Source organism: Pan paniscus, chromosome 1 (genome assembly GCF_029289425.2).
Source record: "Pan paniscus chromosome 1, NHGRI_mPanPan1-v2.0_pri, whole genome shotgun sequence".
Lineage (NCBI taxonomy): Eukaryota > Metazoa > Chordata > Mammalia > Primates > Hominidae > Pan > Pan paniscus.
In genome coordinates, this window is record NC_073249.2 from 36,193,322 (window position 1) to 36,214,938 (window position 21,617).

Consider the following 21,617-nt stretch of genomic DNA (forward strand, 5'->3'; position numbering starts at 1 on the left):
CTGAGTTCTAGTTTGATTGCACTGTGGTCTGAGAGACAGTTTGTTATAATTTCTGTTCTTTTACATTTGCTGAGGAGAGCTTTACTTCCAAGTATGTGGTCAATTTTGGAATAGGTGTGGTGTGGTGCTGAAAAAAATGTATATTCTGTTGATTTGGGGTGGAGAGTTCTGTAGATGTCTATTAGGTCCACTTGGTGCAGAGCTGAGTTCAATTCCTGGGTATCCTTGTTAACTTTCTGTCTTGTTGATCTGTCTAATGTTGACAGTGCGGTGTTAAAGTCTCCCATTATTATTGTGTGGGAGTCTAAGTCTCTTTGTAGGTCTCTAAGGACTTGCTTTATGAATCTGGGTGCTCCTGTATTGGGTGCATATATATTTAAGATAGTTAGCTCTTGTTGAATTGATCCCTTTACCATTATGTAATGCCCTTGTCTCTTTTGATCTTTGTTGGTTAAAAGTCTGTTTTATCAGAGACTAGGATTGCAACACCTGCCTTTTTTTGTTTTCCATTTGCTTGGTAGATCTTCCTCCCTCCCTTTATTTTGAGCCTATGTGTGTCTCTGCACGTGAGATGGGTTCCCTGAATACAGCACACTGACGGGTCTTGACTCTTTATCCAATTTGCCAGTCTGTGTCTTTTAATTGAGCATTTAGCCCATTTACATTTAAGGTTAATATTGTCATGTGTGAATTTGATCCTGTCATTATGATGTTAGCTGGTTATTTTGCTCGTTAGTTGATGCAGTTTCTTCCTAGCCTCAATGGTCTTCACAATTTGGCAGGTTTTTGCAGTGGCTGGTACTGGTTGTTCCTTTCCATGTTTAGTGCTTCCTTCAGGAGCTCTTGTAGGGCAGGCCTGGTGGTGACAAAATCTCTCAGCATTTGCTTGTCTTTAAAGTATTTTATTTCTCCTTCACTTATGAAGCTTAGTTTGGCTGGATATGAAATTCTGGGTTAAAAATTCTTTTCTTTAAGAATGTTGAATATTGGCCTCCACTCTCTTCTGGCTTGTAGAGTTTCTGCCAAGAGATCAGCTGCTAGTCTGGTGGGCTTCCCTTTATGGGTAACCCGACCTTTCTCTCTGGCTGCCCTTAACATTTTTTCCTCCATGTCAACTTTGGTGAATCTGACAATTATGTGTCTTGGAGTTGCTGTTCTCGAGGAGTATCTTTGTGGCATTCTCTGTATTTTCTGAATTTGAATGTTGGCCTGCCTTGCTAGATTGAGGAAGTTCTCCTGGATAATATTCTGCAGAGTGTTTTCCAACTTGGTTCCATTCTCCCCGTCACTTTCAGGTACACCAATCAGACGTACATTTGGTCTTTTCACATAGTCCCACATTTCTTGGAGGCTTTGTTCGTTTCTTTTTATTCTTTTTTCTCTAAACTTCTCTTCTCACTTCATTTCATTCATTTGATCTTCCATCACTGATACCCTTTCTTCCAGTTGATCGCCATCAGCTACTGAAGCTTGTGCATTTGTCATGAAGTTCTCGTGCCATGGTTTTCAGCTCCATCAGGTCCTTTAAAGACTTCTCTGCATTGGTTATTCCAGTTAGCCATTCGTCTAATCTTTTTTCAGGGTTTTTAATGTCTTCGCCATGGGTTCAAACTTCCTCTTTTAGCTCAGAGTAGTTTGATCGTCTGAAGCCTTCTTCTCTCAACTCGTCAAAGTCATTCTCTGTCCAGCTTTGTTCCGTTGCTGGTGAGGAGCTGTGTTCCTTTGGAGGAGGACAGGTGCTCTGATTTTTAGAATTTTCAGTTTTTTATGTTCTGTTTTTTCCCCATCTTTGTGGTTTTATCTACCTTTGGTCTGTGATGATGGTGACGTACAGATGGGGTTTTGGTGTCGACGTCCTTTCTGTTTGTTAGTTTTCATTCTAACAGTCAGGATCCTCAGCGGCAGGTCCGTTTGGAGTTTGCCGGAGGTCCACTCCAGACCCTGTTTGCCTGGGTATCGGCAGTGGAGGCTGCAGAACAGTGAATATTGCTAAACAGTCAATGTTGCTGCCTGATTGTTCTTCTGGAAGTTTTGTCTCAGAGGAGTACCCGGCCATGTGAGGTGTCAGTCTGCCCCTACTGGGGGGTGCCTCCCAGTTAGGCTACTCGGGGGTCAGGGACCCACTTGAGGAGGCAGTCTGTCCATTCTCAGATCTCAAGGTCCATGCTGGGAGAACCACTACTCTCTTCAAAGCTGTCAGACAGGGACATTTAAGTCTGCAGGGGTTTCTGCTGCCTTTTGTTCGGCTATGCCCTGCCCCGAAAGGTGGAGTCTACAGAGGCAGGCAGGCCTCCTTGAGCTGTGCTGGGCTCCAACCAGTTCGAGCTTCCCAGCTGCTTTGTTTACCTACTCAAGCCTCAGCAAGGGCGGGCACCCCTCCCCCAGCCTCGCTGCCGCCTTGCAGTTTGATCTCAGACTGCTGTGCTAGCAAAGAGCGAAGCTCCGTGTACGTAGGACCCTTCAAGCCAGGCGCGGGATATAATCTTCTGGTGTGCCGTTTGCTAAGACCGTTGGAAAAGCGCAGTATTAGGGTGGGAATGACCCAATTTTCCAGGTGCCATCTGTCATCCCTTTCCTTGGCTATGAAAGGGAATTCCCTGACCCCTTGCGCTTCCCAGGTGAGGCGATGCCTCGCCCTGCTTCGGCTCATGCTCGGTGCGCTGCACCCACTGTCCCGCACCCACTGTCCGACAATCCCCAGTGAGATGAACCCAGTACCTCAGTTGGAAATGCAGAAATCATTCGTCTTCCGTGTCGCTCGTGCTGGGAGCTATAGACTGGAGCTGTTCCTATTCGGCCATCTTGGAACTGCCCCAGTATGATGGTTTTTTAAAAATCATAGTTTGTCATTGTGATAATAGCTGAAAACAGAGCAAATGCTACCAGAGTTAAGTTTATCTTCCAAGATATGAGATTATGAATAATATTAGAAAAAGAAAATAAGCATATTTTGATAGTACTAAAACAGATTTACAAATAAAATTTACTCAAAATTCAAAAGCGTCATTCCTACATTGTTTCATTCCTCCAAGGGCCAGTGAAATATGATTGGCAATGTTTTTCTTTGACAGACTAATATTAGGATCATTAAAGATAAAGAAAAATTTTAAATGATTGTCTAGTGGTTATCAACGAACTGATTCTAAACTTTATGTAGAAATGCAAAAGACCCAGAATAGCTAACACAATACTGAAGAACAAAGCTGGAGGACTGATACTACCTGACTCCAAGGCTTCCTATAAAGCTACAGTAATCAAGACAGTGTGGTATTGGCTAAAGAATAGACAAATCAATCAGTGCAACAGAACAGAGAGCCCAGAAGGAGACCCACATAAATATACTCAACTCGCTTTTGACAGAAGAGCAAAGGGAATACAATGGAGCAAAGAGCCCTTTCAAAAATGGTGCTAGACAGCCACATGCAAAAATGTGAATCTAGAACAGACCTTACACCCTTAACAAAAATTAACAAAATGGATCATAGACCTAAATGTAAAATATAAAATTATTAAAATCCTGGAAGATAACACAGGAGAAAACCTAGAAAACTTTGAATATGGTGATGACTTTTCTGAGATAATATCAAAGGCAGAACCCACTCGTATGAAAGAAACAATTGATAAGATAGACTTCGTTAAAATTAAAAACTTATGCTCCATGAAAAACAATGTCAAGAGGATGAGAAAACAAGCCACTGCCAGAGAGAAAATATTTATAAATGATACATCTGATAATGGACCATTAGCCAAAACATACAAAGAACTCTTAATAATTTTAAAAACCTGATTAAAAAATGGGCCAAAGACTAACAGACACCTCACCAAACAAGATATACAGATGGCAAATAAGCATATAAAAAGATACTCAATATTGCATGTCATCAGGAACGTGCAAATTGAAACAAGATATCACTACATACCTACTAGAATTGCCAAAATCCAGAACACTGACACCTCCAAATGCTGGCAAAGATACAAAGCAACAGAAACTTTCATTCATTGCTGCTGGAAATGCAAAATAACACATCCACTTTGGAAGACAGTTTGGCAGTTTCTTACAAAACTAAACATACTCTCACCATATATCAACCAGCAATTACATTCCTTGGTGTCTACTCAAAGGAGCTGAAAATGCATGTCCACAAAAACCCCTGCACATGGATGTTTATAGAAACTTCATTCATAATTGCCAAAACTTGGAAGCAACCAAAACATCCTTCAATAGGTGAATGGGTAAACTGGGGTCATCCAGATAACAGAATACCATTGAGTATTAAAAATAAATGAGCTGTCAAGCCATGAAAAGCATGAAGAAACCTTAAATGCATATTACTAAGTGAAGAAAGCCAATCTGAAAAGGCTACATACTGATTCCATACTGATTCCAACTATATGACATTCTGGAAAAGGCAAAACTGTGGAGATAGAAAAAAAAAAGATCAGTGGTTACCACATGTTGGCAGGGAATGAATAGGCAGAGCACAGAGATTTTTAGGGTAGTGAAAATACTCTGTATGATATTATAATGCTGGATACATGGTCATTATACATTTGTCCAAACCCACAGAATGTACAACACCAAGAATGATCTTAATATAAACTATGAACTGTAAGTCATTATGATGCGTCAATGAAAGATCATCAATTGTAATAAATGTACCACTCTGGTGGGGGTTGTTGACAATAAGGGAGGCTATGCAAGGGTGGGGTCAAGGGGGCACATGGAAAAACTCTGTCTCTCTCTCAATTTTGCTGTCACCCTAAAACTGCCCTCAAAAAACAGTCTTAAAAAACAAAATGCTTCTCTACTTCCCATCTAAAAATCACTTGGCCAGATCCTTGGATTACACATCTTTACACAAATAACTAAAACAAGTCCTGCACTAAAGTGATGCAAAATCCAGGTCATTCTCCAATAAATAAACTACAAACACAAATTTAAAATCTCTCATATTCATATGAGCCAAATGTCAATGAACATGAGCCATTCCTCAATGATGTCTCATACTAAAATGTGAAGTTAATGATTTAGTGAACAATAAACCTATCAAAGAAATATCTTTTATATGTATGTAAAAAGAATTTTACTTTGTATAATTTTTCAAATTCTAGGCCAATACATCTATTACTTTATAAAACCTGCTTCCAAAGGACAATGGTGTGTCTTTGTAAGGAAAATGGATATAAATATAGCAGAAGGCAGAATATAAAAGACAGAGAAATTGGGTTTAAAACAGAATTGCTAAAGAGCTAGAAGAAACAACCACTTAGGAGGCTCTTCTCAGATCCAAATGCTTTAAAAGCTAGATCTCTCCACACCTTTGTCATTCTCTTTTTGATTGTCTGTTTTCTGTTTTTGTGAAGAATCTGCCCAAGGCCATAAACGGATTATGCTAAAGAGAGGTTAAAACTCTAAAGTTCTGGGTTTATAGGCCCAAGTTCGGCTCATGCCATTCAATCCCATAATGAATACATTTATTCTATTTTTCTAGTTTGAATTCTGAAGTTCACCTGGGATGATAACTTGACACTGTTAAATTTAGATGAAAATTAATTCAATTAAAAGTATAGTCTATTGTATTTAGCTTTAGTTCCTTATTTGCATTTGCTAGAAAAACCAAATACTCTGATGCTGATGTAAACTATTTCACTGTCCATTCATACCCTAGTTTAATATTTTCTGTCCGCTGCTAGATGTGCTCTATAAATACACTTAAAATAAGTCCCTAAAAAGCACCAAATACATCCACATAGTTCTCGTTTATAGAATCAGGGCAGTATGTAGTCAGACAGTTAATAAATGTTCTCTCATAATGATAACAGACACAGAAGCAACATTCTTAAGTCGATCAATACATATCCAACTAAGTTGCCAATGTCAAAGGTAGCCTGATTCCAATTCAGAAGAAAATGCCTCAAGGGCAAGGAAGCTTTAAATGTTATTATTTTTAAATGTGTTTAGTGAGTTTGTACTTTTGTAGCAGATGGAGCCAAACTTCTGGTATTGATTAAAATTTAACATTATTTTTAAATGACCTAGAAAATTTATTGAGTATAAGAACACAATGTGTTCATGTTCTGAAAAATTCCAAAATGTTTTAAAGCACATATGAAACACAAAGGCACAATACTCATTCTCAAATTGACAAGTTCATTGACTGCAACAAAGTATTCTGTCAACAGTCTACAGGTACACTCTGTGAGAAAAGGTGGAAACAGGAGAAGCAGGAATGTTTGGACGGTTTTCAGTTTGTAATATCCTCTTGCTCTGATGCTTCAAGTGTAATATATTTTGAGGCACAGATTTACAGATTATTTGAAATGTTAAGACACAATTTTGTCTCTTTTTGTTACCTTCAAACTTACTCAACAAGTATACTTGGTCAAGTACACTTTAGAAATCTGAAGGCTTATTGGAAAAGGCACAGAAATAACATCAAAAACTACTGTATAATATAGATAAATATTATTGTCAGAGGTGTTCAAACCAGAGCAACTCCACCTTGAACAGGGGTTGGGTAAAATAAGGCTGACTCCTGCTGGGCTGCATTCTCAGGAGGTCAGGCATTCTTAAGTCGCAGATGAGATAGGAGGTTGGTACAACATACAGGTCACAGAACCCCCACTAATAAAACATGATGCAGTAAAGAGGCCAACCAAAACCCACCAAAACCAATATAATGACAAAAGTCACCTCTGGTCGTCCTCACTGCTCATTGCACACTAATTACAATGCATTAGCATGCTAAAAGACACTCCCACCAGCACCATGACAGTTTACAAATGCCATGGCAATGCCTGTAGGTTGTCCTATATAGTCTAAAAAGAGTAGGAACATTCAGTTCTGGGAAATTCACACCCCTTTCCCAAAAAACTCACGAATAGCCTACCCCTTGTTCAGTTTCTATAATCAAGAAATAACCGTTAAGTATCCTCAGTCAAGCAGCCCATGCTCCTACTCTGCCTACAGAGTGGCATTCTTCTATTCCTTTTTTTTTGAGACGGAGTTTTGCTCTTGTTGCCCAAACAGGAGTGCAGTGGCATGATCTCGGCTCATTGCAACCTCCACCTCCCAGTTTCAAGCCATTCTCCTGCCTCAGCCTGCCAAGTAGCTGGGATTACAGGCATGGGCCACCACACCAAGCTAATTTTGTATTTTTAGTAGAAATGGGGTTTCACCATGTTGGCCAGGCTGGTCTTGAACTCCTGACCTCAGGTGATCCACCCACCTCAGAATACCAAAGAGCTGGGATTACAGGCATGAGCCACCACACCTGGCCTCCTTTACATTCTTAATAAACTTGCTTTCACTTTAATCTGTGGACTCACCAGGAATTCTTTCTTGCGTGAAATCCAGGAATCCTCTCTTGGGGTTTGGATCAATATCCCTTTCTGGTAACACTATCAAAGATAAGTTTGAGGTGGTAAAAGAATACAGGTAAAAGATATTTAAATCAGACAGTAGATGAAAGTGAGCGGGGCTACTGAGAGAAAACAACAATTAAGAATAAGAAATTGTGGAAGAAAAGGAAAAGAAGGCACTCCAGGTAGAGGGGTACATCACATGTGAAATGTGATGCGTTTGTATCCCTCCAAGTTCAACGGGCTGTAGCCAACATAGTATGTTGTGGTGTGGTCTTAGTTCATCCAGAAGGGGAAGAACCAAGTTAGGAACCAATAGAGAAAGGAAGGACTAGATCACAAAGAACTTTATAGGCTTAGCTTGAAGTTTAAACTTTACCCTTAAAACTGTGAAAAGGTTTTAGATTTTAAGTATATCCTGAAATTATCTCCTAAAAACAGGAGGACATGAAAAAAGTATATATACTCTATGCCACTGCACAGCCAGCGAGATAGCCACCATTTTCTACACAAGCAGAAGACTAAAGGTTCTACCTCTGAAGATGTGGAATGAGACAGATACTACAAACAGCTAAAGGTGCGACTGAAGAGTGGTACTGAAAACAGAGGCATTATGTGAAAACCTGTACACCAAATGGTGAGGACATCATTCCTGCTTCCACCACTGGGCTCCCAAATGATGCTGGTCTTAAACTAACTCCCTGAGCAGATTATGAGGTTCTTCTCTAAGAAAACCAATTGGCCCAAGAGATAAAACATACAGATACTGATATTTGTTTGATCTCCCAACAAAACATCTAGATTGTTACCCAAATGGAAAAAAGATAAGCAAAGACACAGCTCAAAAAATGAGAAAGATTTCCACACCACAACATCACTGTGAAATTATAGAACACCAGGGACAAAAAGAAAATCCTACAGGCCTCCAAAGAGAAAGGCAAAGGAGGAGAAAAACAAGTCACATACAAAGAATCAGGAATTGAAAAGTAATACAGAAGACTGGTGAAGAGATTCCCAGAATAACAAAAAGTGGAAGTATAAAGAGGAGAGCTAGGTAGTATGCCAAGAGAGGAAACCAATGCAAACTTGAGCAGAATAATGAAAGAATCCAGAAGAGAAGGTTCTGAGGAAACCACATATCTGATGGATTATTTGAGGTGTTTGTACTTGAGAGATATTTTAAAATTCCATCAGAGGGTTGGGAGATAGAGATAGATACATATAAGAATACCCAAATGGGGGAAAAAGTAACATACAAGAGCAAAGGAAATTTTAATTCCTCCCCCTTCTGAAGGTTTGATAATTTGTGTCTATAAAACAAACTGACAATAGACAGATTAGCAGAAGAAAAGGTATTCAAGGCCGGGTATGGTGGCTCATGCCTGTAATCCCAGCACTTTGGGAGGCTGAGGCAGGCAGATCACTTGACGTATGGAGTTCAAGACCAGCCTGGCCAACATGGTGAAACCCTGTCTCTACTAACAATATAAAAATTAGCCAGCATGGAGGTGGACACCTGTAATCCCAGCTACTTGGGAGCCTGAGGCAGGAGAATCACTTGAACTCAGGAGGCAGAGGTTGCAGTGAGCTGAGATCGTGCCACTGCACTCCAGCCTGGGCAACAGAGTGACACAGTGTCTCAAAACAAACAAACAAAAAAAAAGGTATATAAATTTATAAACATGCACATGTGCAGGTGAGCCACACAAAATATGAGACTTTAAGAAGGGACAAATGACTGAAGTTTTTATACCATACAGAAAATACAGAAAAGAGTCAGGGGCTTGGAGCTCCAGAGTGGGGGAAGATAGCTTACAGGTTGTGGAAGGGTGAGGGGAGGAAATGCAAGCTGAACAAAAGCTATTTTGTATTGCAAATGAAATCTCTCAGGTAGCAGCCCTCAGAAAGAATAGATGGTAGCCTGTTGAAAAAGTTTCTCTGTCACACCTGTAACAGTGTCAGACCTTCAGTCTCTTTTCCTGAGAGTTAGTTATTTCCTAAATCCAAATAAGGCAGATAAGGGATTCTCAAAGAAAGTCCATTTCTGTCTGCTGTTTACTTTCCTAGTGTGGATTTCTACCAGAGATGCAAATCTCCCCCACAAATGGACAGCTTTTCAGAGCTATTCCTCTTTCTGTAGCTTTTCTGAATAGCCATCTCAAAATATGCCAAAGCAGTATATTTTGGGGTGGCATATTTATTCCAGAGAAGCTATATATATATATATAGTGAGTCTCACTCTGATGCCCAGGCTGGATTGCAGTGTTGCGACCTCAGCTCACTGCAACCTCCGCCTCCCAGAGTTGTGATTCTCCTACCTCAGCCTGCCGAGTAGCTGGGATTACAGGCGCACAGCAGCATGCCCGGCTAATTTTTGTATTTTCGGTAGAGACAGGGTTTCACCATGCTGGCCACGCTGGTCTCAAACTCCTGACCTCGTGATCCGCCCACCTTGGCCTCCCAAAGTGCTGGGCTTACAGGTGTGAGCCACCACACCTGGCCCTAGAAGCACTATATGAACCCCAAGAGAAAAAATTTTGTACAAGGAAGATCCAAAAATATTTAACAAATTGTAATTTAGGCCAATTTTAAGCAAGATAAAAGAAATTAACATACAAACAATACCAATCAGAAATATAACTTAACTATCTTGAAATAACTGAAAGATGATCACTGGAGAAGGGCGGTATTTAGACCTAAAGAAGCAGTATTTGGCTCAAGAGAAAAAAGGACTTTCTAAGACTTTGAACTGTGTAAAATGAAATGACTTTGTGACATTAAGTGGCTCTGTCTTTTTTCATGCTTTTTTATGGCCTCTTCTGTGCTGCTTTACAACTTATGTATTTACTTATATCTTTCCAACTAGACTAAAAAGAAGAACCATGTCTGATATACTGTAATATGTCCAGCACCTAACACAGTGCCTGCCCCAGGGCAGCATTCAAAAGGTATTTGTTAAATTGATAAATAAAAGGCCCTGCAGCTGAAGAGCCATTTAATGGGGCACTGTAGATAGACCACAAGATCTGTAATGCACTGGGTCAGATAACCTTAAAGCCCTTTCTAATCCTAAGATTATAAAACCCAAGCCCTAGGAGGTAAAAGGAAACTAGTCCTTTTATTTCAAAATTACTTAAAGGTTGTCCTATTATAAAAGTGTCCATACAATGCTATCTCTAAAAATGTTAGGAAACCATGCTTTAAATACTAAGGGAATTTGAGCTCTTTGGAATAAAAACACCCACAAATCCAAATATAGTATCCAAATGCAAGTACAGAATGCACTGTATATACAAGTTGAGCATCTCAAATCTAAAAATCCAAAATCCAAAATGTTCTAAAATCTAAAACTTTTTGAGCACCAACATGATGTTCAAAGGAAATGCTCATCGGAGCATTTCAGATTTGGGATTTTTGGATTTGGGATGCTCAACTGGTAAATATAATGCAAATATTCCAAAATAAAGAGAAAACACACCAAAATCTGAAACACTTCTGGTCCCAAGCATTTCGAATAAGAGATATTTAACTTGTATACTCTTAACTTTAAATAATATATACATTTAACTGATAGGGATACAGAATAAAATATCAAAGCATTGAATTGAAGAAAAATAACTATAATTTATGTCAAAAATATATGGTTGCATCTTATTTTCAAAATAAGTATATTAGATGAAGTCCTTAAGATGATATCATTAATTATAATCAAATACTATGCTGATTCTATATATAAAACCTATGGGACTGCTACATTCTTTTGATATATATATATATATATAAATGAGTTTGTTGTTATTAACATTATCTGCATAATCTGGTGGTATAAGTAACTATTCCTTAGGTTCTTGGTCGTTCTTAAAGCTTTGATTAAGAGGGCTACCTCCCACCATCCACATCACAGTGACTCAAACTGCTTCATGCATTACCTTATCGCTTTCTTCACATCACAATGACTGATGTTCCATGGGACTCTTAAAAGCATGACTTATCTTTATCTAGCTTGCTGTCCTTCCAGAATCCCAATATGTAACAATTGTCTTCAGCAGAACATCTCAAGTGTCTCACCATGGCTGTGTACTAATGAATCAGTAGAGTAGATTAAAAAGTAGAAAGTACATTGTGATAGCAACTTTCTTTTGGTGATCCTCAAACAGACAGGTAAAAATTTAATGGATTAAGCAAGGTATACAACACAATTCTACTTAGAGCATGGATCCAAAGAGATGTATCTGATACTATAACATACCATAAGCAGCCTGGGAGTAGTACAATGCTCACAATGCCCAAAAATACTTTGGCCACTAATCAAAATGAGATGTATTCATGTGCTAAATGCTAGGGTACTTTTAAAATAACCAAACTGATTTAAGTCTATTATAAAAAGTGAGGCCAGGCATTGTGGTTTACGCTTGTAACCCCAGCACTTTGGGAAGCCAAGTGGAAGAATCTCCTTGAGCCCAGGAGACTGAGACTACCCTGGACAACAAAGCGAGATGCCATCTCTACAAAAAATAAAATTAAAAAATTAGCCAGGCATGCTGGCATACACCTGTGGTCCTGGCTACACAGGAGGCTGAAGTAGAAGGATTCCTTGAGCCCAAGAGGTCGGGACTGCAGTAAGCCGTAATCATACCACTACACTCCAGCCTGGGTGACAGAGTGATATCCTGCCTCAAATTAAAAAAAAAAAAAAAAAGTGACAATTAAATTAGAAATTGTTTAATGGCAAATTATTTAAAAATGTTTTCCTTACAGCACATGCAGATTTAGGCTGCTATAAGTGAGAGTTTAGAGGTATTTATATTGTCTATTCCAGCATACTCTAATACTAAAATGAGATTTTTCAGGAATACCAACATGGAAAACAAACTTTATTGTACTACAAATAAAGGATACAAAAAGTTATCTTTCTGGTTATTAAAAAGAAACTAATTAATAGCATCAAAGGCAAACCATAAAGGAAAATCATAAAAAGATAAAAGAAATTGACATTATACATATACTTGGATGTATGATGGGAAAGTGTGCAAATAGGAAGGTGTCTAACTCTCCAATCGAGTATTAAAATTCAACAAAAGTCAATTCAACACATATTTACTGAATACCTGCTATGTACACACAGATATCAGACATAAAGAAAAACCATGAACACAGCAGATAGGGTCTGTGCTCTACAAGAGCTGAAAGTTTAGCATGGAGGAGAGGCAATTAAAAACAGTTTAAGAAGTGCTATGCTGAAGAATTACAGGTGCAACTGGAACAAAGAAGAGGGGTGTCTAATTCAGACATGGACCATCAGGAAACTTCTGGAGGACTGGAAAATGGCGGAAGAATAGGAGCTTCCAGCAGACACACATTCATTCTCAAACTTATTTGAGACCATACTCTCAGAAATACTTCCGGGATGGGAAAGGTAGAAAAGGACATCCCACTAATTAACAGGTAAAAGCTACCAAGTCTTTATAATTTATATGTTAATGTCATTATGACCTTATGTGAAAACACAGGCTAATGGGGCCCTTAACAGTGTATATATGTGCAGAAAGAAGACAGCAGGAGTATAAATCAAAATGTAAAAATAATTCTCAGTAGGTAGCAGGGTTATAGGTGAATTATACCTTTTTTTAGCTTATTGTTTGATTTTTCTATAATGAACATGTAAGAAACAGAAAATTTTTGTCTTGAAGGAAAATACCCCTGTATATTCAAGACAAAAGTTTACATATTCTTATAAAGAGAGCTTCTGAAAATTCAGTAAGAACATAAAAACCTCTAATAAAAAAATTTAGGAAAAGGACTTAAAACAGGCATTTCATAAAAGAAGAAACACAGTCAATAAAAAAATTTAAAAATACATCCTATTAACAATTAAAATTGCACATTAAAATGACAGTGAAACCCAACTTTTCATCAGCAAATGGCAGATGTTGTCAGTAAGGATATGAGGAAGTAAACCTTCTCACATACAGGTTGAGCATCCCAAATTTGAAAATGCAAAATCCAAAATGCTCCAAAATCGGAAACTTTTTGAGAACTGACATGACACTCAAAGGAAATGCTCATTGTAGCATTTCAAATTTCAAATTTTTGGATTTGGAATTCTCAACCAGTAAATATATATAATACAAATATCCCCAAGTCTGAAAAACTTCAAAATCTGAAACACCTCTGGTCCCAAGCATGTCAGATAAAGGAAACTCAATCTGTACTACTAGTAGGAGTTTAAAACACTGTAATATTTCTGGAGAGGTTAAAATATGCATATATACTGTTTGACCCATAATCTCCAACTCTGAAAAAATATACTAAAGAAAACATAAGATGACTGACCTCTAAGAATATTCATCACAGGCAGAAAAAAAGAGGAAAACAACCTAAAGAGAACGAATTAAATAAACCACAGTACATAGTAGAAAACTATGAGACCATTAAAGAGCATTTAGAATAGCGTAATAATGTTATATGTTTCCCATTTTTAATCAATAAATACAATCATAATTAAAATATTTTTGTCTTTTAAAATGGTTTGAAAGCATCGAGGTATTTATAAAACACGCAATGATGGTGTCTAGTAAGGATAAAATAAGACCCTAACTCAGCCATTCAATTAACCCTATTTGTCACTGTAGGGGGTTTTGACTGATGTCTTTTTTGGTTTGTTTTTTGTTTTTGTTTGTTGGTTTGTTTTTTGTTTTTGAGACTGAGTCTCACTCTATCGCCCAGGTTTGAGTGCAGTGGAGCGATCTTGGCTCACTACAGCCTCCACCTCCTGAGTTCAAGTGATTCTCCTGCCTCAGACTCCCGAGTAGCTGGGATTACAGGCACCCGCCACCACACCTGGCTAATTTCTGTATATTTAGTAGAGACAGGGTTGCACTATGTTGGCCAGGATGGTCTCGAACTCCTGATCTCAAGTGATCCACCTGCCTCAGTCTCCCAAAGTGCTGGGATTACAGGAATGAGCCACCACGCCCAGCTGCTGTAGTTTTTTTAAATGCTATTATTCATATTGTAAATTCATTAATTAGGGCACGCTGATTTTTTAAAGGAAGTTTAATGAATAATGATACTGTAATACAGTAAGTTGAGAAGGAATATAAATGTTATAATCATCAAAGAAATTCAGTTCTGAATAATGATAAAGAGCTATAGTTTTGGAAAGAGACCTGAGTTTAAACCCTTGATCTGTAACTTAGTGTGTTTATACAAAACACTTAAGCTCTCTGGCTTCAGGTTTTTTATCTGCAAACTGTCTGAGAGCATTAAATAATTTATGTAGAGAGCTTAGAATTCTGCATGGCGTACACATAATATGTAATCCTAAGACTTTGACCCCAAGCAAACTAAAAACCACCTAGAAACACAGTGGTCTGTCCCACATCTGGAATAGCTAGCCAGCTGTCTGGGACACTCAGCTCAAAATTTCTCCTATATCTCTTAAAATTTTAACATCAACTATAGTATCACAATTTTAGATGAAGGCACACTATTGAAGGTACCACATGCCTTTCACCAAACATGGCAGTGACTGTATTCATTTTTCTCCTTTTAAACAGACTTCATTTTTTAGAACAATTTTAGATTCATACAAATGTTGAGCAGAAAATAAAAAGTTCCTTTGGCCTCAAACACACACAACCTCCACAACTAAGAACATTCTGTACCAGAGTGGCACATGTGTTGCAACTGATGAACCTACACCAACGACTCATTATCATCTGGAGTACACAGTTTCTATTAGGGTTCTATCTTGCTGTAGTATATTCTATAGATTTGGACAATCCACCATTCTAGTATACAGAATAGTTACACTGCCCTAAAAATCCTCTGCACTCCACCACTCATCCCTACCTCCTGCCCAATATCTGGTAACCACTAACCTTTTTACTGTCTCCATGGGTTTGCCTTTTCCAGAATGTCACACAATTGGAATTATATAATATAAAGCTTCTTCATGTTGTCATCTTTCAATTAGTAATATGCATTTAAGGTTTCTCCATGTCTTAAGGCTTGATAGGTATTTCTTTTTTACCAGTGAGTAACATTCCATTGTCTAAATGTACCACAGTTGATTTACCCATTCACCTAGTGAAGAACAACTTGGTTGTTTCCACATTTTGGCAATTATGAATAAAGTGGCTATAAACATCCTTGTGCAGGATACTGTATGAACATAAGTTTGTTTTTTTAAAGTTCAGGGGTACATGTGCAGGTTTGTTACATAGGCAAACTTGTGTCAAGGGGGTCTGTTGTACAGATTATTTCATCACTCAGGTATTAAGCCTAGTGCCCATTAGTTATTTTTCCTGAACCTATTCTTCCTCCCACCCGCCACCCTCTGACAGGCCCCAGTGTCTGTAGTTCCGCTCTATGTGTCTGAGTGTTCTCATCATTTAGCTCCCACTTATAAGTAGGAACATGCGGTATGTGGTCTCCTGTTCCTGCATAAGATTGTTGGCTGCATGTATGTCTTCTTTTAAAAAGTGTCTGTTCATGTCCTTTGCCCACTTTTCAATGGGGCTGTTTTTTTCTTCTTGTAAATTTAAGTTCCTTATAGATGCTGGATATTAGACCTTCATTGGATGCATAGTTTCCAAAATTTTCTCCCATTCTGTTTGTTGATAGTTTCTTTTGCTGTGCAGTTTAAAGTTTGCTCTTTAGTTTAAATAGATCCCATTTGTCAATTTTTGTTTTTTGCCATTGCTTTTGGCATCTTTGACATAAAATCATTGCCAGTGCCTATGTCCTTAATGGTATTACCTAGGTTGTCTTCAAGGGTTTTTATAGTTTTGTATTTTACATTTTAGTCTTTAATTCATCTTGAGTTAATTTTTGAAAATGGTGTAAGGAAGGAGTCTAGTTTCTGTCTTCTGCATGTGGCTAGCCAGTTATCCCAGCACCATTTACTGAATAGGGAATCCTTTCCCCATTGCTTGTTTTTTGTCAGGTCTGTCGAAGATCAGATAGTTGTGGGTATGCAGTCTTATTTCTGGGTTCTCTATTCTGTTCCATTGGTCTATGTATCTGTTTTTATGCCAGTATCATGCTGTTTTGGTTACTGTAGCCTTGTAGTATACCTTGAAGTCATGTAGCATGATGCCTACAGCTTTGTTATTTTTGCTTAGGATTACCTTAGCTATTCAGGTTCCTTTTTGGTTCCATATGAATTTTAAAATAGTTTTTTCTAGTTCTGTGAAGAATCTCAATGGTAGTTTAATAGAAATAGCATTATCTATAAACTGCTTTGGGCAGTATGGCCATTTTAACAATATTGATTCTTCCTATCCATGAGCATGGAATGTTTTCCCATTTGTTTGCATCACCTCTGATTTATTTGAGCAATGGTTTACAGTTCCCCTTGTAGAGATCTTTCACCTCCCTAGTTAGCTTTATCCCTAGTTATTTTATTCTTTTTGTGGGAATTATGAATGGGATTACATTCTGGATTTGGCTCGTGGCTTGACTGTTGTTGGTGTATAGGAATGCTAGTGATTTTTGCACATTGATTTTGTATCCTGCAACTTTGCTGAAGCTGTTTATTGGCTTAAGAAGCTTCTGGGCTGAGACTATGGGGTTTTCTAGATATAGCACTGGGCAAACAGGGATAATTTGACTCTCTTCCTATTTGAATGCCCTTTATTTCTTTCTCTTGCCTGATTACCCTGGCCAAGACTTCCAATACTATGTTGAATAAGAGTGGCAAGGGAGGGCATCCTTGTCTTGTGCCAGTTTTCAAGGGAAATGCTTCCAGCTATTGCCCATTCAGGACGAGGTTGGCTGTGAGTTTGTCATGGATGGCTCGTATTATTTTGAGGTATTTCCTTCAATACCTAGTTTATTGAGAGTTTTTAGCCTGAGGAAATGTTGAATTTTATCAAAAGCATTTTCTGCATGTATTGAGATAACCATGTGGTTTTTGTCCTTTAGTTCTGTTTATGTGATGAATCAATCATGTTTATTCATTTGCATATGTTGAACCAACCTTATATCCCAGGGATAAAGCCTACTTGATCATGGTGGATAAGCTTTTTAATGTGGTGCTGGATTCGGTTTGCCAGTATTTTGTTGAGGAATTTGCCTTGATATTCATCAAAAATAATGGCCTGAAGTTTTCCTTTTTTGTTGTATCTCTGCCAGGTTTTGGTAAAAGGGTGATACTGACCTCATAAAATGAGTTACAAAAGAGTCCCTCCTCCTCAATTTTGTGGAATAGTTTCAGTGGGAATGATACCAGCTCTTCTTTGTACATCTGTAGAATTTAGCTGTGAATCCATCTGGTCCTGGGCTTTTTTTGATGGGGAGGTGTGGTAGGCTATTTATTACAGCCTCAATTTCAGGACCTGTTACTGGTCTGTTCATGGATTCAACTTCTTCCTGGTTCAGTCTTGGGTGAATGTATGTTGAGGGGACTGAAGTTTTAATTTTATTTGGGTAAATTTCAAAACTGGTAATAGAATAATGCTGGCCTCATATAATGAGTTAGAAGTATTCCCTCTACTTCTGTCTTCTAGAAGAGATTGCAGATAACTGATATAATTTATTCTGTAAACATTTGGTAAAATTCAACAGTAAAACCATCTGGTCCTGGTGCTTTCTATTTTGGAAGGTTATTAATTATTGATTCAGTTTCTTGAAAATATACATACTTACTCAGTAGTCTATTCTTCCCATTTGAGTTTTGACATTTTGTATCTTTTCTTCCTTCCTCCCTCCTACTCTCTCTGGCATTCCTGAGGAAGAAGAGAAATCTAAAAGTTTGGAAAACTTATTTTAGGGAATAATCCAGGAAAACTTCCCCAGGCTTGCCAGAGATCTAGACATCTAAACACAAGAAGCTCAAAGAACACCTGGGAAATTGGTTGCAAAAGATCATCACTTAAGGCACATAGTCATCAGGTTATCTAAAGTCAAGACAAAGGAAACAATATTAAGAGCTGTGAGGCAAAAGCATCAAGTAACCTATAAAAGAAAACCTATTTAGATTAAAAGCAGATAGTTCAGCAGAAATTCTATTAGCCAGAAGGAATTGGGGTTCTATCTTTAGCCTTGTTGAACAAAATAATTATCAGCCAAGAATTCTGTATCCAGCAAAACTAAGCTTCATAAATGAAGGAGAGATAAAGCATTTTTCAGACAAAGAAATGCTGAGAGAACATGCCACTACCAAGCCAGCACTACAAGAAATGCTAAAAGTTCTAAATCTTAAAACAAAACATCGAAATACACCAAAATACAACCTTCTTAAAGCATACATCTCACAGGGCCTAAAAACCGTAACACAATGAAAAAAAAAGGCCATGGTTTTCAGGCAACAACTAGCATCAGGAATAGAACAATACCTCATATCTCAATACTAACATCGACTGTAAATGGCCTAAATGCTCCATGTGAAAGATACAGAATGGCAGAATGAATAAAAATCCACCAAGTATCTGTTGTCTTCAAGAGACTCACCTAACACATACGGACTCACATAAATTTAAGGAAAAGGGATGGAAAAAGGTATTCCCTGCAAATGAAAGCCAAAAGTAAGCAGGAGTAACTACTTATAAGCAGACAAAACAGACAGATCATATACCTAGAAAACCCTAAAGACTCATCCAAAAAGTTCTTAGATCTGATAAATGAATTCAATAAAGTTTCAGGATACAAAATCAATGTACACAAACCAGCAGCACTTATACACCAACAGTGACCAAGCTGAGAATCAAAATAAGAACACAACACCTTTTGCAACAACTACAAAAAATACATACATACATACATACATACATACATACTCAGGAATACACCTAACCAAGGAGGTGAAAGATCTCTACAAGGAAAACTACAAAACACTGCTGAAAGAAATCACAGATGACACGAAAAAATGGAAACACATCCTATCCTGATGGATGGGTAGAATGAATATTGTGAATATGACCATATTGCCAAAAGCAATCTATAAATTCAGTGCAATTCCCACCAAAATGCCATAATCATTCTTCACAGAACTAGAAAAAAAGAGTCCTAAAATTCATATGGAACCAAAAAAGAGCTCACATAGCCAAAACAAGACTAAGCAAAGAGAATAAATCTGGAGGCATCACATTACCCAACTTCAAACTGTACTACAAGGCTATAGTTACCAAAACAGGATAATACTGGTATAAAAACAGGCATGTAGAGGCCAGGCACGGTGGCTCATGCCTGTAATCCCAACACTTTGGGAGGCTGAGGCAGGCGGATCGTCTGAGGTCAAGAGTTCAAGACCAGCCTGACCAACATGGAGAAATCCTGTCTCTACTAAAAATACAAAAACCAGCCAGGCATGGTGGCACATGCCCGTAATCCCAGCTACTCAGGAGTCTGAGGCAGAAGAATTGCTTGAACCCAGGAGGCGGAGGTTGCAGTGAGCCGAGATCGCGCCATTGCACCCCAGCCCGGGCAACGAGAGCAAAATTCCGTCTCAAAACAAACAAACAAACAAAAAAAGGCATGCAGACCAATGGAACTTAGAAATAAAGCCAAATATTTACAGCCAACTGATCTTCAACAAAGCAAACAAAAACACGAAGTGGGTAAAGGACACTCTAGTCAACAAATGGTGCTGGGATAATTGACAAACCACATGTAGAAGAATGAAACCGGATCCTCATCTCTCGCCTTACACAAAAGTCAACTCAAGATGCATCAAAGACTTAAACGAAACCATAAAAATTCTAGAAGATAACATCAGAAAAACTCTTCTAGACATTAGCTTAGGCAAAGAGTTCATGACCAAGTACCCAAAAGCAAATGTAATAAAAACAAAGATAAATAGATGGGATGTAGTTAAACTAAAAATTTCTGCACAGCAAAAGAAATAATCAGGAGAGTAAACAGACAACCCAAAGAGGGGGAAAACATATCTGCAAACTATGCAACCCACAAAGGACTAATACGGAGAATCTACGAGGAAGTCAAATAAATCAGCAAGAAAAAAACAAATAATCCCATCAAAAAGTGGGCTAAGGACATGAATAGAGAATTCTCAAAAGAAGATATTCAAATAGCCAACAAACATATGAAAAAATGGTCAACATCACAAATTATCAGGGAAATGCAAATGAAAACCACAATGCAATACCACCTTACTCCTGAAAGAATACCCATAATTAAAAAATCAAAAAAAAAATAATTTTTTGGTGTGGATGTGGTGAAAAGGGAACACTTCTACACTGCTAGTGGAAATGTAAACTAGTATAACCATTATCAAAAACAGCATGGAGATTCTTTAAAGAACTAAAAGTAGAACTAACATTTGATCCAGCAACCTGAGTACTGGGTATCTACCCAGAGGAAAAGAAGTCATTACATGAAAACGACACTTGCACACACATTTATAGCAGCACAATTTGCAATTGCAAAAATATGAAGCCAGCCTACGTGCCCATTACCAACAAGAAGATAAAGAAAACATGGTGTATATATATATATATGTATATACACACACACACACACACACACACACCATGGAATACTACTCAGCCATAAAAATAATAAAATAATGGCATTCACAGCAACCTGGATGGAGTTGGAGACCATTATTCTAAGTGAAGTAACTCAGGAATAGAAAACCAAACATCATACGTTCTCACTTATAAGTAGGAGCTAAGTTATGAAGACGCAATAGTGTAAGTATGATATAATGACCTCTGAGGACTCAGGAGAAAGGCTGGAAGGGCAGTGAGGGAGAAAAGACTATACAATGGGTACAGTATACAATGCTCAGGTGATAGATGCACCAAAATCTCAGAAATCACCACTAAAGAACTTATTCATGGAACCAAACACGACCTGTTCTCCAAAAACTATTGAAATAATTTTAAAAGACAGACCAATAAACACGTTGCGAATTTTTAAAACTTTTTATTTCAGAAATAATTGTAGAGTCACTAGAAAGTTGCAAACATTGTACAGAAAATTCCCACGTACCTTCCATTAAGTTTTCTCTAAGGGCTACATTGTATGTATCTACAGTATACTATTATAGGCAGAAAATTGACACTGGTATTATGTGTGTACATATTAATCGTTCTATGTCATCTTATCAATTGTATACATTCTCATAACCACAAGCACAATCAAGACCCAGAAGTGTTCCACCAGGATGCTCACTCTGTGATTCTCCTGTTAAATAAATGTGTTTGCCTTTTCTCCAAAAGGGACAAAAACAAAAAAACTAGAAAATTAAAAAACAAGAGTGTTGCATCACCACAAACCTCTCCCTG

The 21,617-nt window shown here is 37.9% G+C and overlaps 1 protein-coding gene across 17 annotated transcripts in view; it reads right to left on the bottom strand.

Moving 5' to 3' along the window:
* RPS6KC1 (ribosomal protein S6 kinase C1) overlaps positions 1–21,617 on the bottom strand; it is a 213,303-nt gene that overhangs the window by 57,702 nt on the left and 133,984 nt on the right. Inside the window, exon 1 of one of the 17 annotated variants that reach the window (XM_055108256.2) lies at positions 11,292–11,384. The exons of the other annotated variants lie outside the window; for them this stretch is intronic. The gene's annotated coding sequence lies outside the window, so the exon portion shown is untranslated. Of the gene's footprint in view, positions 1–11,291; positions 11,385–21,617 lie in introns of those variants that run through there. 17 annotated transcript variants of the gene reach the window in all.